Source organism: Pogona vitticeps, chromosome 3 (genome assembly GCF_051106095.1).
Source record: "Pogona vitticeps strain Pit_001003342236 chromosome 3, PviZW2.1, whole genome shotgun sequence".
NCBI lineage: Eukaryota > Metazoa > Chordata > Lepidosauria > Squamata > Agamidae > Pogona > Pogona vitticeps.
This window is the reverse complement of record NC_135785.1, coordinates 210,003,763-210,019,869: the sequence shown is the minus strand read 5'-3', so window position 1 is coordinate 210,019,869 and position 16,107 is coordinate 210,003,763. Positions and strand designations below refer to the sequence as shown.

Below are 16,107 nucleotides of genomic sequence, written 5' to 3'. Positions count from 1 at the left end.
AAACGGCCTGTTACGGGATTAATCGGTTTTCAATGCACTGTAGGTCAATGAAGACTTGATTTACAGACTTTTTGACTTGAGAACCGCCTTCCAATACGGATTAAGTTCTCAAGTCAAGACCCCACTGTACCTGATTTAATGGTTAATATATTAATGTTATTATGTTTTGGATGAATTGTTCCCAGCATATTTCATTGTTCATGAGGGTAAACAAGAAAGTTTCCCCCATGAAACTAACTTTTCCTAGAGGGGAGGTGTGTGATGATTGGCCCTGTGTCACTCCTGTCACTCATGTCTAGATCTCATTTGCATGAGCCTATGGGAGGAGTGTAGGGGTGGAGTAAGCAAATACAAGAAGGTCTGGAGGAGTGAGAATGGCAGTTAGAGAATGGAAGATAACAGTTGGAAATATGAGAGACAGTTGGAAAGAAGATCCAACTATCTAAGAGAGATAAATAGATAGAGAAATAAGAAGAGAGAGTTAAGCTGGTACAGATAAACATATACATAGATAAAGCAGATGGTGGCAAAAGAGATATGATATTGATTTGATTGTATGCAATGAATAAATAACATCTGTGATTCCAATATAATTTAATACACTTCAAAAAATCAATTCTGTTGGCAGCAAGTGTCTGAATAAAGGCTTTTACGTTGTGGATAACGGAAATCCACTGGCGGCATTGAGGAAGAGAAGTAACTTCTCAATTGATATCTGCTGGTCAGAGGTGGCATGAGCCTTTGTTTGGTGAAGCAAGGGTCACATGGGTAAATATCACAATTGGCTTCAGCTCTGCTCTCAGATACAAATAGCAATGGACACAGGTAACATCAAGGAAATGTATGACAGTATCAAACAGGCTTTAGGTCTAATACAGAAGAAACCTGCTCTCTTGAAATCTGCTACAGGCATGATCATCCAGGACCGAGCACAGCAGATGGAATGCTGGGTGCATCACTACACTTAGCTATATTCTAGAGAGAACATAGTAACCAAAGAGGCATTAAATAACATTGAGTGCCTGCCTGTCTTGGAAGAGTTGGACAGGGAACCAACTTTAGCAGAATTAACAGTGACTTTGGATTCCCTCACCTCTGGCAAGGCACCTGGGAAGGATAACATCCCTGTTCAAGTGCAGAAGTGCCGTGAAGAGATCATCACCACTGAGCTGTATGAAATCTTTTGTCTTTGCTGGAGGGAAGGTAGATTACCATAGGACATAAAGGATGCAAATATTGTTACATTGTATACGAACAAAGGAGACAGGGGCAACTGCAATAACTATCATGGCATCTCTCTTCTTAGCATTGTAGGGAAGCTCCTGGCCCGTGTTATGCTGAAGAGACTCCAGGTGCTTGCAGACAGTCTATCCAGAATCACAGTGTGGATTTTGAGCTAATAGATCCACCACTGACATGGTATTTTCCCTCAGACAGTTGCAGGAAAAATGTAGGGAACAATGACAGCCACTCTTTGTGGCCTTCATAGATCTTAGAAAGGCCTTTGATTTGGTTAGCAGGGACTGCTTTTTAAAAATACTTCCCAAGATTGGATGTCCACCTCAACTCCTTAACATCATCAGGTCCTTTCATGAGGAAATGAAGGGCACTGTAGTTTCTGATGGCTCAACACTAGATCCCTTTGACATCCAAAGTGGAGTGAAACAGGGCTGTGTCCTCGCACTGACCCTGTTTGGGATATTTTTTGCTGTCATGCTGAAGTACACCATTGGAACTGCAACAGAAACTGTCTATCTCTGGACCAGATCAGATGGAAAGTTCTTCAATCTCTCTAGAATGAGAGTGAAGACCAAAGTCCAGCTGAAGACTTCCTCTTCGTCAATGATGCAACTGTTGTTGCCCATTCTGCTGAAGACCTCCGACAACTCATGTATCGCTTTAGCAAGGCCTACCAAGACTTTGGATTAACAATCAGCCTGAAGAAAACAGAAGTCATGAGCCAGGCTGTGGACTCACCTCCCTCTATTAACATCTCCACACAAGAATTGGAAGTTGTTCCTGACTTTGTGTACCTTGGCTCAACGATCTCTGACACTTTCTCCCTAGATGTCGAGCTGGATAAACACACTGGCAAAGCAGCTACCATGTTATCTAGACTCACAAAGAGAGTATGGCTCAATAAGAAGCTGATGGCATATGCCAAGATCCAGGCCTATAGAGCCTGTGTCCTGAGTACACTAATGTACTGCACGGAGTCCTGGACCCTTTGTGCACAGTAGAAAAGGAAGCTGAACACATTCCATATATACTGTCTCTGATGCATTTTTGGTATCACCTGGCAGGACAAAGTTCCAAATAGAATAGTCCTAGAATGAGCTGGAATTTTTTAGCATGTATACATTACTGAAACAGTGTTGTCTACGTTGGCTTGGGCATGTCATGAGAATGGCTGATGGCTGGATTCCAAAAGATCTCCTGTATGGAGAATTAATGCAGAGGGAAACCACAGCTGTGATAGAAGGATATCTGCAAGCAGGATCTGAAGGCCTTAGAATGGACTGCAACAGATGGGAAACCTTGGAGGCAGGTGCTGCATCATGGCCTCTCGCATTTTGAAGAAATATTTGTCCAGCAGGCCGAGATAAAGAGGCAGTTCTGAAACCAGCAAAATTAGGGAGCTGGACAGGGGACAGATTGTATTTGTCTTCAGTGTGGAAGGGATGGTCACTCTCGAATTGGCCTTCTCAGCCACACTGGACGCTGTTCGAAGACCTCGATTCAGAGCACGTTACCATAGTCCCTCAAGACTGAAGGATGCATAATAACCATGCAACAATAATGTTAGTTTTTTTTAAAAAAAATCCCTTGGAACTTCATTAGAAATTCAAAGAAGTGCAGTCTAAAAGATAATTACACCACTATTTGTAGAGGAGAAGGTTTCATATTAGGATTCATGAGGTCTGCTTTATCACTCTATTATTATTATTCTTTTCTGCAATTCTAACACATTGATTGATGAAAGTAAACGGCAAGCAGATTGCCATTCAGTACTTCACATATGTTTCAACTCTCCCTGTTGACCATAGACAACCTCTGGAACCTGCATCTCACAGTTCTGGGAATTGTACATCAAGATATGTTGATGAAGAGAGAAAATTTAAATAACAAAACTCTTCACTATTTATTGGTAGTCCCTTGCAAATTGTAAACTCCAGAGGCAACAATATGTCTTCTTTTTTAAAAAAATTTCCTCTCTTGTCCGCATTATGCCTTCATCATATATAGGCTAATTCAGAATGTTCTTTTATACAGTACATATAATATTAGAATGGGAACTACAGAATAGAATATCAAACCAGCAAAAAAGCATTATTCAGTGTAGTGGAATCTAAAAATCAGTAGCTGCTTTTTAATTTAATCATGTGCCTTTAAGTCAATTCCAAGGTCTTTCTAGATATAGAGTACAGTTCCCTCCTTCGGGGGTGCCCTGGGACTATCCAGTTTGTCCCAGCCTAAGGGATGGCTCCTGAGAGGTGTAGTGAGGAATCAAACTCCCAACTTCTGGCTGCACAACCAGGTTTCTGACCCACTGAGCTGTCCCACAGTTTAATATATTACCTTTGCTGATGTTTTATGCCCATTTTTCATGGGAAAGGGTTCTAGAGTCTAAGAGAAAGGATAACTCCTTTTACAACAGCAGGGCAAACTCTCTCGATTGAAAACTTAATGAAAATCACTGTATAAGCCATGCCAAATTATTATTACTTATGAAAACTCAGAAATGAACAAACATGCACCTTTGCTAAGTGAAAAACAATATTTGGGGTCTGCCTAAATGTACAAGCTATGCATATTAGGGACCCTAATGGTTTCAGAATACACCTCAGTGATGTTGTATCTGGGTTCAGAATGCTTCTCAGAAAAGATTATCTTGGCAAGAACGGAGCCACATGCAGTCTGAGAAGTGAACATTTGCAACATGAAAAAGATCTGATATGCAAGGTCCAGTGTTTATATCATTTATAAAGCAAACATTGAGGTGCTCAAAATTTGATATGTTTAAAACATGTTTTGAGCTATAGCTCACCTCATAAATCCATCACATGCATGCCATTTTTATGGTACAGTACTTTTTATGGATTAAGGGACTTTTTATGAATTAAGATTTATTTGAACCTTCGGAAATTACTATTTCAGAACTACTTTTGGTACACATACTTGCTTCTTATGTGCCACTGAGGATGATTACAAATAAACAATAAAACAGACAATGTTGTTTTCTATATTACAAATGCAAAAAATGCTGCCTAGGAGAACAATCCATCAATCCCTTCTTCTAAACAAGTTCTACGAAAATTAATGGATGTTGCATTGGAACAATACTAGTGAAATTGGTCTCTAAATCACTCTCTTATCCTAACAGTATAACTTCAGTGATAGTAGTGAAAAACACTGAAAAATAAGCCATGCCTTTTGATGGTTTAGTAGTGGATAATAGGCAGTAGAAGGCTGTTTATTAAAAAGATTTATCAGTTAATCATGGCAAATGGATTTAAATGACTTTAGCTTTATACCCATAATCTTAATGCAGTTATTTACTGAGCCAATTTTATTCAAGCAAATAAACTATTTCAATTATCTCTGTACTGGAAGAGTAAGTGAATTTGTGCAGTGAACAAATTCGAGGTATTTGTTGACATATTTGTGAGCAGGCCTGTTTAACATTCACAAATACTTACTACAATTTAGAATTGTAACTTGATGTCCTCTCCACTTTATAAGTTTTAAAAGAAAAGAGGAGAAGAAACTGTGTCATGTTTTGGAAAAAACAGAGGGCACATTGGTGTACTTTGCTTATCTTCTTGTTTGGGGCAGTTTTAAAGTGCCTTACTATTTTTAGCTAAGTGCAGCAGCATCAGAAACATACAAGAGATAAATGCATTTAAGGATGAATTTGAAAATACTTATGTAGGAAGAAGTCCTGTTGAACTCATAAAATGGAACTGTTAGAAACTAATATGTGTACTTCATCTTAATTCATTGTTGTTGTTGTTTAACTATAAATTACTACTTTGAAAACCATTATTTGGGAGTGGGGGAAAGGTGAAGTACATAAGCAGTCTCTTCCATAGACTCAAGTCCTAATAGATCTTCTCGTATGTATTTCAGTTTCTTTAAACCTTATCAGCTGCACAGTTGGTCACAGAATTGGCAATCTTGTGCACCTAACTATTGTGGTAGATACACACTGTGGTGTAGTGGACAGAATGATTGACTAGGACTCAGGAGGCCTAGATTAAAATCCTCGCTCAGTTATGGAAACTCACTGGGGATGTGGAACTGTTGAAACTACTCTTAAGTATATCATTTACTTTAAAAAACCCATTAGAGTCCTTATAAACTGGTTCTGGGTTGATGGCGCGTAACTATTGTAGTGTTTCTTCCATCTGTCCTGATGTTGCCATTTGTATGTCACACTCTGTGTGCCTCTCTCATTGGTGCATATGAAATACTATCAAATACTGTCTGCTCACTTTTCAGAATGTTTCTTTTTCTTTTCTAGCACAGTCTTTGTCTAAGAAATGTTTCAAGGTGTACAGTTTCTCTTTGGCTCACCCCCTGAGAGACACCAACCTATCAAATGCTTAGTTGGGTTTGGGTTCCTTTCTGGTTTGCCATGGCATCACCAGACCCCCGCCCCAGACGACAGCTGATTAGGAAAATGATAAGCAAAAACTTTCATTTTATTTGCATGTTGTTTTCTTTTGGAGATGATTATATTGTTATCATTTTATTCAGACATGTAAGGGACTGCCTCTTTAAAGGCAGTTTCTCCTCATTTTTTGAGGATGACTGTGGTGATCACCCTGATTTGGCTCATATAGGAGATTATTTGCATGTACCAATGGGAGTTGTTGGAAGGCAGAGCCAGAGAAACCAGAAGGGAGGGGTGAGTCAGGGAAGAGGAGTTTTGGGAGTGAGTGAGTTAGTTAGCCAGTTTGAGTCAGAGATGAAAGACTGAAGTAGAAGTTAGTCTGGAAGACTTAGAGAGTGTGGTATAGTTAGGAGTTAAGTTAGACAGTTAAGAGTGGGGATCTTATAGAGCTAAGAGAGTTAAGAGTGAAACAAGTTGTTACTAATCTAATGAATACCCCGTATTTTTCGCTCCATAAGACGCACCTTTCCATAAGACGCACCAATTTTTTAGGAGAAGAAAACAGGAAAATATAATCTGTTTTCTTCGCTCCATAAGATGCACAGACATTCCACCCCCCTGTTTTGTGGGGGAAAAGTGTGTCTTATGGTGTGAAAAATACGGTACTTTAAAGTCTGTGAAGAACCTGCTTAAGTGAACTGTAACCAATAAACCCGTTTAGTTCAACTTTATACTCAACTTGGGTCTCAATCTTTCTAATTAAAGGGTGTTGACAGAGGTCAACTGGTGGTAGTCTAAAGGAGAGAGTGTGTCATGGGCCTCAGGCTAGTGAAATAATCTGGGGACACATGAGGAGCACGTCACAATGATTACTAATCCAAAAGCCCTAAAGAACCCTAAAAATGACTCCCCAAAAGAAAGAGCAAGACAGGCAATAGAGAATCAATTTACTAAAAGCAAGCAGAAATGCAGCTAACAACAACAACCATCAGTCCTTAAAAAAAACCACCACCAAAATACACCTCTGACAAATAATACATGATGAACTAGCAAATAGATAATAAAGAAAATGGAGAATCGGTAGGAGATGTTGCAAGATAATGGGGGATGAGGGAATACAAAGTTTTGCCTCTGGATTTTCCATCTGGTATCTAGGATAGACAAGTCAAATTAGTGAGGGGACAATGATGATGACAATGAAATTAGGAAATATTACATAGCCCCAATCTACCATCTCACAGAAGGCATCTATGAGAAATCCACATCCTGTATTTATGATTGAAGGAGCACAATATTAAAGTGATTTATGTGCAGTAGGAGGGGAATACGAGATGGTGGAAGAATCCAAGGAGATTACATTGCATTCATTTGAAGTCATGAGAGTTCTTCCCCCCCCCCCCAATTTTCCTCTCATCACCACCACTTGCAAAAACAGGAGAGGGAGGTGGAAAGGTTTAACTAGAACATCTCCTCATTTTCTAGTTCTAAAAGGAAGTAACATCATGTGGTGTGGAACAGCAGCAACACAATGCTGGCAGCCTGTAGATAGGTTTTAAAGAAATAGGAAAGCCCCATCCCTCCAACCCCAACCCCCCACAAGTTCACTCAAGCTCTTGATAACCCTTTCCTCTTTGTTACCTTTTCATTCTTTTCCTTGCAGTCTCTCAGGGCTGTCATCACAAGCTGCCACCTTTTCCTTCTGTGCCTCCCCCCTCAGCAGTTTCTTCTTGTGTCTCACTGAAAAACACTGTCAAAACAAAGAGTCATATTGCATCCGTGCCCAGACCCTTCATGGGTGATATTTTTTAACATTAATAAGTCACAAGTTAGAGTAGGCCCACTGAATTAGTGAGATTTCCTGTGTCAACACCCATGTAAATTCCTTTGATTTAATGAGGTTCATCTAGTTGCAACTTACTGCTGGATTTCTCCCATTATCTTTTATATGTCTTTTTTTTTTGCACACACACAAACCCTGAATTTTATTGTCAATGAACTTTCAAATCATTAATTGCTTATTCTTTTCCTTATATTTCATTGCCATTTGTGCAGCTGCTTTGAATAAAGACTAAATATTCTTGCTCTTTATGAAGCTGTATAAATTTAAAGAACTACTAGTTGTATGTTATGTGCCATCAAGGGAGAACTGACTTACACAGTAAGTCAGATATTTAAGTAGATATTTAAGGAGTCATTTTACCAATTCCACAGCTCCCACCCTCCAGTAGGTTTCCATGACCAAGCAGGGATTCAAACCAAGGTCTCCTCAGTCCATCATTCGATCCACCATACTACACTGGGTATCACACTGTTGAGATTTTGATATGAAAATGTATTAAATATTAATGTTGTATAGTTCAATGTAAAATGGCTGATTTTACCTGAGTCATGCATAGATTGTATTCAGGTGTGATATCAAGACTTAATGTTGTACAGCTCTGTACATGATAAAACTTTGTGTAACAGAAAATGAAGTAATGCATTTTCTGATTGGTCACAGAACTGTACATAAGTCATGTGTAAAATGAATGTCTTTATCTGCTGTAAGTCAGATCACTTTTTCCTATGCTGTGTGTTGCTTCATGTCATGTTATACTGCCAGAGGAATGTCTATTCTCTATGTATATACGTAAATAGACTAAGTTGTTCATTTTACTCTCTCAGTGTTATAGTGTCATAAGTATCTCTGCTAACCAATATTTCCTCACTCTACTGATGTTATGAGAATATATGTTATAATCAAAAATTCTCAACACACACTGAGTATGTGTAGCTAGTGGTACACATAAAGGAAAGAAATTGCTGAAGTATGCATTAAAAGGTTTACTCCCCTCTTAGCCAACTTACCATTAATCAATAAATTTATGCATATAAAAGCCTATGAAGGTTTTTATTTGTGACAAAACTGACTGGCAACTTTAGAAATCGGAACTTAATTTCAGATTAAGTTCCATGAAATTAACTGGTATTGTTTCAACTCTCTTCTTTATTTTTAAATATTATTCTCTATCTGTAGGCTGAATGTATGGCATTTTGGAAAAGATTGTAGAAACTTCACTTTCAATCATTTCATCGCAAGTTTTCAGAGTTTAACTAAAGCTTGATTTCACTGCAAAATAATGAATATTTTATCACATACGTAACTGTGAATGGAAGGTCTCACTAAAACAAATTTAATATAACCATGTTGAACATGCTCACTTAAAAAGGGTCTTCATAAGAATGCATTGACTTTGAAAGTTGTATTAATTTTACAACTTTTCAAGTTACACATTTTATGAATAAGTATTTGTAAAGAATTAACAAAACCTTTTTTTTTTAGATTGGATGGAACGTAGAGTCTTGTCAGGTGCATTTTAATTATAGCATGGAAGAACTTCTAGTTTTAAAAAAGTTTGGTCACACAACATGGCAAATAGTGGATCTAGAAACATGGGTCCAAACATAAAGCATGGACACACAGAAGCATCTGAACTTTCACGCCAGTGACTTCAACCCAATTTAGGTGATGCCTGGCAACAAAATTTAGAAAGACATGAGCTAGCAAAGTTAGTTTGAAAAACAGCAACTCTTATTTAGTGTCTGATTAAAGTCTATCTGAGATCTGAACTGCTTCTGGGGCCTTCTAAAGGATGCCATTGTAATATTACCTGCCAGGCTATTGTTGGTAATAGTAGATGAGGAAATAGTTTGTTCTAAGAGCGATTTAAGTGGTAAGCAGTCATTGCAGCCGAGTTCATTGTGAATCTGAAGCAATTAGAAAATGCAGTGTTCCTTGAACCTGCTGCTGGGAACTAATGGGCTGCAAAAGGAGAGGAGATCTGGCAGTCAATGAATCCTGGAAAGATGCAGGGAAGGGACAGCTACAATGTCAATAAACTGTGATAGGTTGTGCATTAGTTGGCTATCAGCGCATGGCTAAAATGAAATGCAGGGTTGAAGTCTAATAGCCTTCAGTCACCCAAGAAAACACCAATATCATATCAATGTGTTAGCCTCCAAGCCTTATTAATTTTAGATTCCTTAATGGGAAGCCTGTCTAGAAAGCAGGTTTGTAATGGATTTCTGTTCAATAAATCCTATTAAGAAGATAATATTTTAATGATATGGAAGAAAATAGAACATTTTGTTACCATATTATATCCATTTACATGACATATGTATATACCATCTTGGTTCAGTGGTAGAAAGATGGTCTAGTGTTTGTGCAAGGACTGACTCTATAAGGATAGTGTTTTAGCACCAGCATGGATTAGAATTTCTTGTTAAACAAACAAAATCATTGCAGTAATAGAAGTTAGGGAAATAATCATAAACTGTAATCAATGCTAACAAATAGTTATTATTTATCTCTTGAAGTATCTGTGGACAAGTGTTCCCCAGTCTTCTAACATGAAGCATGCTATATGAAGCATACTAATTAAAACTGGGAAATGACTTTACTGGGAACACATTTTACCATGGGCCTGCTGAAATACAACACAAGAAATCTGTGCCATTTTTCTGGAGGAAGTTCCCATTATGAAGGAAGCATATTCCAGAGTGATCCTACAAACAAAATACTGTACAGAGAATGACAGAGGGTATGACCAGGTGGTCAAATTATCCCAACCTAGATTGAGCTAGATCATGCAAAATAGGGTCACTCTGAAATGCAGTATGTCATTTGGGATGATCCTTGCATCCACATGCACAGATGAATCACACACACACCTCAAGCAATTCTATATGACTGCCCTTTCCCTTTAAAGGGAAAGAAAACAACAACAAAATCCTTCTTGCTTCCTCCTATCTCCTTCCTGCTTTGCTTAAGCTGCTTTACAACCTTGGGAAACTGAAAGCATCTTACCTCTCTCCCATGGAAGTAGAGAGAAAGCTTTCAGTTTTAACCCCAAGTGGCATATTACAGTGGGGTCTTGACTTGAGAACTTAATCCATATTGGAAGGCGGTTCTCAAGTCAAAAAGTCTGCAAGTCAAGTCTCCATTGACCTACAGTGCATTGAAAACCGATTAATCCCGTAACAGGCCGTTTTTGTTCCATTTTGGTTTTTTTCTGGTCTGTAAGTCAAATCTCAGTCTGCAAGTCAAACCTACATTTTGCGGCCAGAGAAGTCTGTAACTCAAAAAGTCTGTAAGTCAAGCCGTCTGTAAGTCAAGGGTCCACTGTACATCAGTGCTATCTTAGAAGGGCTTAAAAATCTCCCTCCCTTCCTCTGCAGAGAAGTGGGATTTCTATTTCCAATATCTGCACCAAATAACAGTAGCCCCTGACAGGGAGTCAGAAAACCATGTATCAAGGATGAGCTAGTTTGCACTGGAACATAGATCATGTGGGAAAGTGGGTGAACCAGCTGGTCCCCAGAACAAACCAACTTGTGGGACAAATCCCCATCTAGTCACACCCTTATTCTGAGGGCAAGGCAACACTAATGCATACCTATATTAATTGTGATTGGAACATCTAGTAACTCCTTATACAGATTCAGAGCATAAATTTACATCTTAAGTAGGAACTCATTGAAAGAAAGTGTCCAAGTCATTTAAAAAATATATTATCATGCCATATTAGAGTTCTTCTAAGTCACATTAGTGTATCCAAACCAGTGAGTTTGGAACAATTGCAGCAAGGTAATAATTCATTAGTTAACCTGGCAAATCAGATCTACTTTTCATGTATTTGAAGCAGGAATATAATAAACATTTGTTTACCTGCTCTTGTCAATCCCAGCGTCTTATGCCCATCAGTTTTAAATGGTTGTGTTATTGTAAGCATGAGACTGATATGTGTTTATCCTGTGGAGAATAGCTTAAATTCCTTTACTTTATCTAAGGAACAGTGTGCAGAAAGAGGCTGAGGACTGGGACACAGGGTCTACAGAAAACCCACCCACACAGGCCGGTACCTACAGAAAAACTCCAACCACCACCCACAGCAAAAAAAGAGGCATAATCAAAACACTGGTAGACTGTGCAAATCGGAACTGTGAAGCTCAGTTTCTCAGCACTGCTGTCAACCATCTAAATTGGGCCCTACAGGCAAATGGCTACTCCAAAAATGAAATCACAAGAGCCATCAAACCAAGAAAACAATACCAAACTGAAGAAGAAAAACAGCCACCCACAAATAAAGTATTTCTGCCATACATCAAAGGTATCACGGACCACATGGGGAAACTTTTGGAAAAAAAACACACAACCTACAAACAGTGTTCAAGCCCACCACAAAAATACAACAAATGTTAACATCAGCAAAGGACAGAAGAGACCCATTCACCGCTGCAGGAGTATACCTGATACCTTGAAGTTGTGGACAGGTATATATTGGAAACACAAAATGCAGCATTCACACCAGAATCAAAAAACATGAGAGACACTGCAGATTAAAACAACCAGAAAAATGAGCAGCAGCTGAACACACCCTAAAACAAGCTGGACATGAAATTCTATTTCAAAATACTGAAGTACTGGCCAACAGCAAGCAATCTATATGTTATACTGCACAGAGAAGCCATTGAAATCCATAAACATAAACAGAACTTCAACAGAAAGGAAGAAGGCCTAAAACTAAACATGGCCTGGCTTCCAATTCTGAAAAATACAGCCTGCAAAAAGTCAATGAACTCTACCCAGCCACAAGGGCCAGGGGGCCAGGGATCATTGCACAAAAAAAGACTAGCTAACGACAACCATCAATCACAGTGACAGATAATCTCTCCCCCCTTTATCACAACAAAAACATGCTGATCACCCTATCTCCTGAAAAAAGACAAAAGCTGTTCCCACAGCTATAGATACTCAACTATCCAACAAACAGCAACAGAGTTCCTGCTCCAGTCCTCTGAAGATGCCTGTGTGAGGCATCATAGAGACTGGTGAAACATCAGGAAGAACAACCTTCAGAACACGGCCAAAGAGCCTGAAAAACCCACAACAACCATTAGGCTGAGGACATTTTGTTGACTGGGAAATACAGGGCAGAAAATCCCATAGAAAGCTGTGAGACCAAGAATCATTTAAATTCACAACTTTAATTTGATGGTAGCATTTGTTGAATCAAGACAACCATTTTCTGGAGACCTGGGGAGGAGGGGGAGTATGTTAGTATCCTAGCAATATTCTTCCTTAAAAGTTGAAAGGGAATGAGTATTGTATGAAGTTAAAGAAGAATACTGTGTACTCCCCTGTTAGTTCCATGAAAGGTATGCTTTAAATTTCTGCTGATAATAATACGAGCACTTTTCAAAAAAAAAATGTAGAATGAAAGCAGGACAAGGGCTTGTTCTGAGATTTTCACAGGCTAATTTTCAATGTGCGATGACTACCTTTTGTTGAACTCTGTTGCATGTGGGAGGAATTCATAAAGACAGAGCCAACAAAATATATTCTTTCCTCTGTATTTCTCTGCCTCTCTTTTTAAAAGTCATCTGTAGTTTCTCTTATCATACTCTTTTCATAATGAAAAATGCACATACATTAGATGAACTTTGAACCAAAAATCCTGGGGTAGAAGGAAATGAAATAAAAAGTCAGAGGAATGAAACTGACTTACAAAGAGATCTTGATGAAAGAGTTTTATTGTTCCATGGAATGTCTATAAAATTGTCTTTGTTTTATTATTTCTGCAGCACTAAATCTAAAGCTGTTGCCATCCCTGCTGCTTTTCTTCAGAGCCACATCCATAATTCTGTTCCTCCTTCACTCAAAGAAGTGAAGCACCCATTGCAAAAATAATAGGCAATTTCGAAATCCATTCAAAAGGTGTAAATTAAACCAGTCTTGGCTAAAAGAAATCAGTATAATCTACAAAGAAATGTCATTAATTTTAGTGCCCAGGGACAAACTTTATCTCAGCCACTAGTCAATTAGAATTTTTTTTCAAAAGACAGGGCAAAATTATGTTGTTTGTGATTATGAAGCGTCACATCTGATTAGTAAGGGTTTATTTTCCTGTCAAAAAGTCTTCTGATTTGGGAAATAAATGTGTAGACCTCATCATTAAACACACTGTTCATTCTAGAATTGCATTGGACTTAAATAGACCAACTAAATTCTATATTGAGCAGGTTGACCTGCCATAACTAGTGATGCAGGGTAAAGAAGTGCAGGTACTTATCATGAGGGTTCCTATATTCAGTCCCCTACAATGAGGAGAGTCCAAACATGCATGCTGCCAGATCAGTCCACAGCAACAGATGATGAGTAGGTATTTTGTAAAATTTAAGGTTCCGAAGTGCATATTCAAGACCAAACTACTCTCAAGTATTTTGCCTTAGCATAGATATTGTTTCTGGGATCTCAACTAAACTCACAGGAAATAGGGGAGATACCAGATGCTGTCATATAGTCCTTGCTTCTCAGAAGTTTCCTTGGGCATTGACTTTGTTTTTCCTGCCGTCAATGCACCACTACTAATAACCCAGCAGTCAAACAGTGCTCTAATCACAGATTTTGTGGGTGACAAAGCAACAGTGAAGTGGGACGTGGTGGCGCTGTGGGCTAAACCGCAGAAGCCTGTGCTGCAGGGTCAGAAGACCAAGCAGTCGTAAGATCGAATCCACGCGACGGAGTGAGCGCCCGTTGTTTGTCCCAGCTCCCGCCAACCTAGCGGTTCGAAAGCATGCAAAATGTGAGTAGATAAATAGGTACCATCTCTGTGGGAAGGTAAACAGCGTTCCGTGTCTAAATCACACTGGCCATGTGACCACGGAAAGATTGTCTTCGGACAAACGCTGGCTCTATGGCTTGAAGAGCGGGATGAGTGCCGCCCCCTAAAGTCGGACACGACTGGACAAAAATTGTCAAGGGGAACCTTTACCTTTACCTAAAGCAACAGTGGCAGCTGGCCCAGGTCTTATTCCTCACCTGGAAAGACCAGGGAGGCTTAACACACCAGTATGAGGTTAAGGTGAATAAGAGATAAACACTCCAAACTTCAAGGTATGCTTTGAACCCAGGTATACCCTGAGGTTTGGAGCATTTACTTGATTCAGAGATTTCTGGCATTTGCTTGGCTATGAAGCAGTGATATACAACCATATATCAAGTCCTACAGGAACCAAAAGCTAGCTTCTGTTGTGGTATTTTAGTGGTCTAATAAAGATATCACCTATACTTGTTCCTAGTCAAACCCTATGGTTGATATATCTCTCATTTAAAATCTTAAATCAGATATATCTCTGATTTAAGACTGTCTCATTTCTTTAATGTTATTATGTTTGGTTAATAGCTTGAGTTCATTGGGTAACCTCACTGCTGCAAATGCTTTACATTTTTAGCTGACTTGACCAGAGTCTCCTAAGCCTGCAGCTTCCATGCCTGTAACAACATTGATCCACCCTGGTTTCATCACTGGCAGTTCTTTACAGTCTCTGGAGGTGGTGAGCCACTGTCAGCATTGGGCCTTGGAGGAGGTTCTGAAGAGAAGACAGTGTGTCATGCTTTGAGTCATGGGCTGTCCCTTTAAGCCTTTCCACTTTGTGGGAATGGGTAGACCCTGAAGGGGATTGTTTTGTCTAGTAGTAGTATGAGTTGCCTCAGTTCAAGGGTCATTTTTGGCGATGCATCTTCTGAGTCGCCTAAGGCTCTCAGAAATTACCTGAATGCAGTAAGGAGATGGAATGCATAGCTATACACATGTCTCCCACACATGTCCCACTTCTCTGCTGAGATGGCTGCAGATTTTCCTTGACTCGTTCCCATTTGCATTTGTTTGAAGAAATGTCATTACTCAAGTCCCGGTATTCCAGTTTTTACACACAACATTCTGATCCAAATGGTTTTTGATCTGCTTTATTTCAGGAAAATCATTGCAGCTGTTTTCAAAATGTGTAGTTTTTAAACATACACAAGGATGGTTGGGAACAATTTTCCAGCTAACCAGAATTGAAAGAGTTTTCCTTTCTATCTAAAATATAAAAATAGGGAGTTTTAAAAATGTGAAGAGTGTAATATAATATAATATAATATAATATAATATAATATAATATAATATAATATAATATAATATAATATAATATAATATATGCAGATACATGAAGCATAAAATATTCAGTTCCTTGCATTATCATCTTAAATATTTCATGGAAAATAAAATTTGATGATGACCTCTAAAGTTAACTTATTATCAATGACATCTCAGGAGTTATTATGAATAGCTCTTGATTAGCACTGTCCTGTCTCATTTGCTGAAAAAAGTTCTTATGACAAAGACATTCCAGAGCATGGAAATTATGTAGACATAATTCATTTCTTACACAACAGGTCCTGTGCTGTTGATGGGAGGCAAGAATGAAAACTAAAGAGAGAAGAAAATTACAAATAAGATCTGCCATTGTCATGTTTCCCTGGGCTTTAAAAATGTAATGTATATTTTCTCTCTTAAGTTCTGATGTAATAACTTAGCTCTTTTAGAGGGGTACAAATGTGACTATTGCATTCATTATTTTTCCAGGAACTGGGTGGTCATGTCACCTGAGTTGGCCCCTTCTCC

The 16,107-nt window shown here is 38.7% G+C and overlaps 1 long non-coding RNA gene across 1 annotated transcript in view; it reads right to left on the bottom strand.

Annotated features, from left to right (window-relative positions):
• The window catches only part of LOC144587744 (uncharacterized), a 42,133-nt gene extending 31,661 nt beyond the window's left edge, over positions 1-10,472 (bottom strand). The window contains exon 1 of the long non-coding RNA XR_013542892.1: positions 7,256-10,472. This is a non-coding gene — a long non-coding RNA (uncharacterized LOC144587744). The remainder of the gene's footprint in view (positions 1-7,255) is intronic.
• Positions 10,473-16,107: the final 5,635 nt, after the last annotated feature.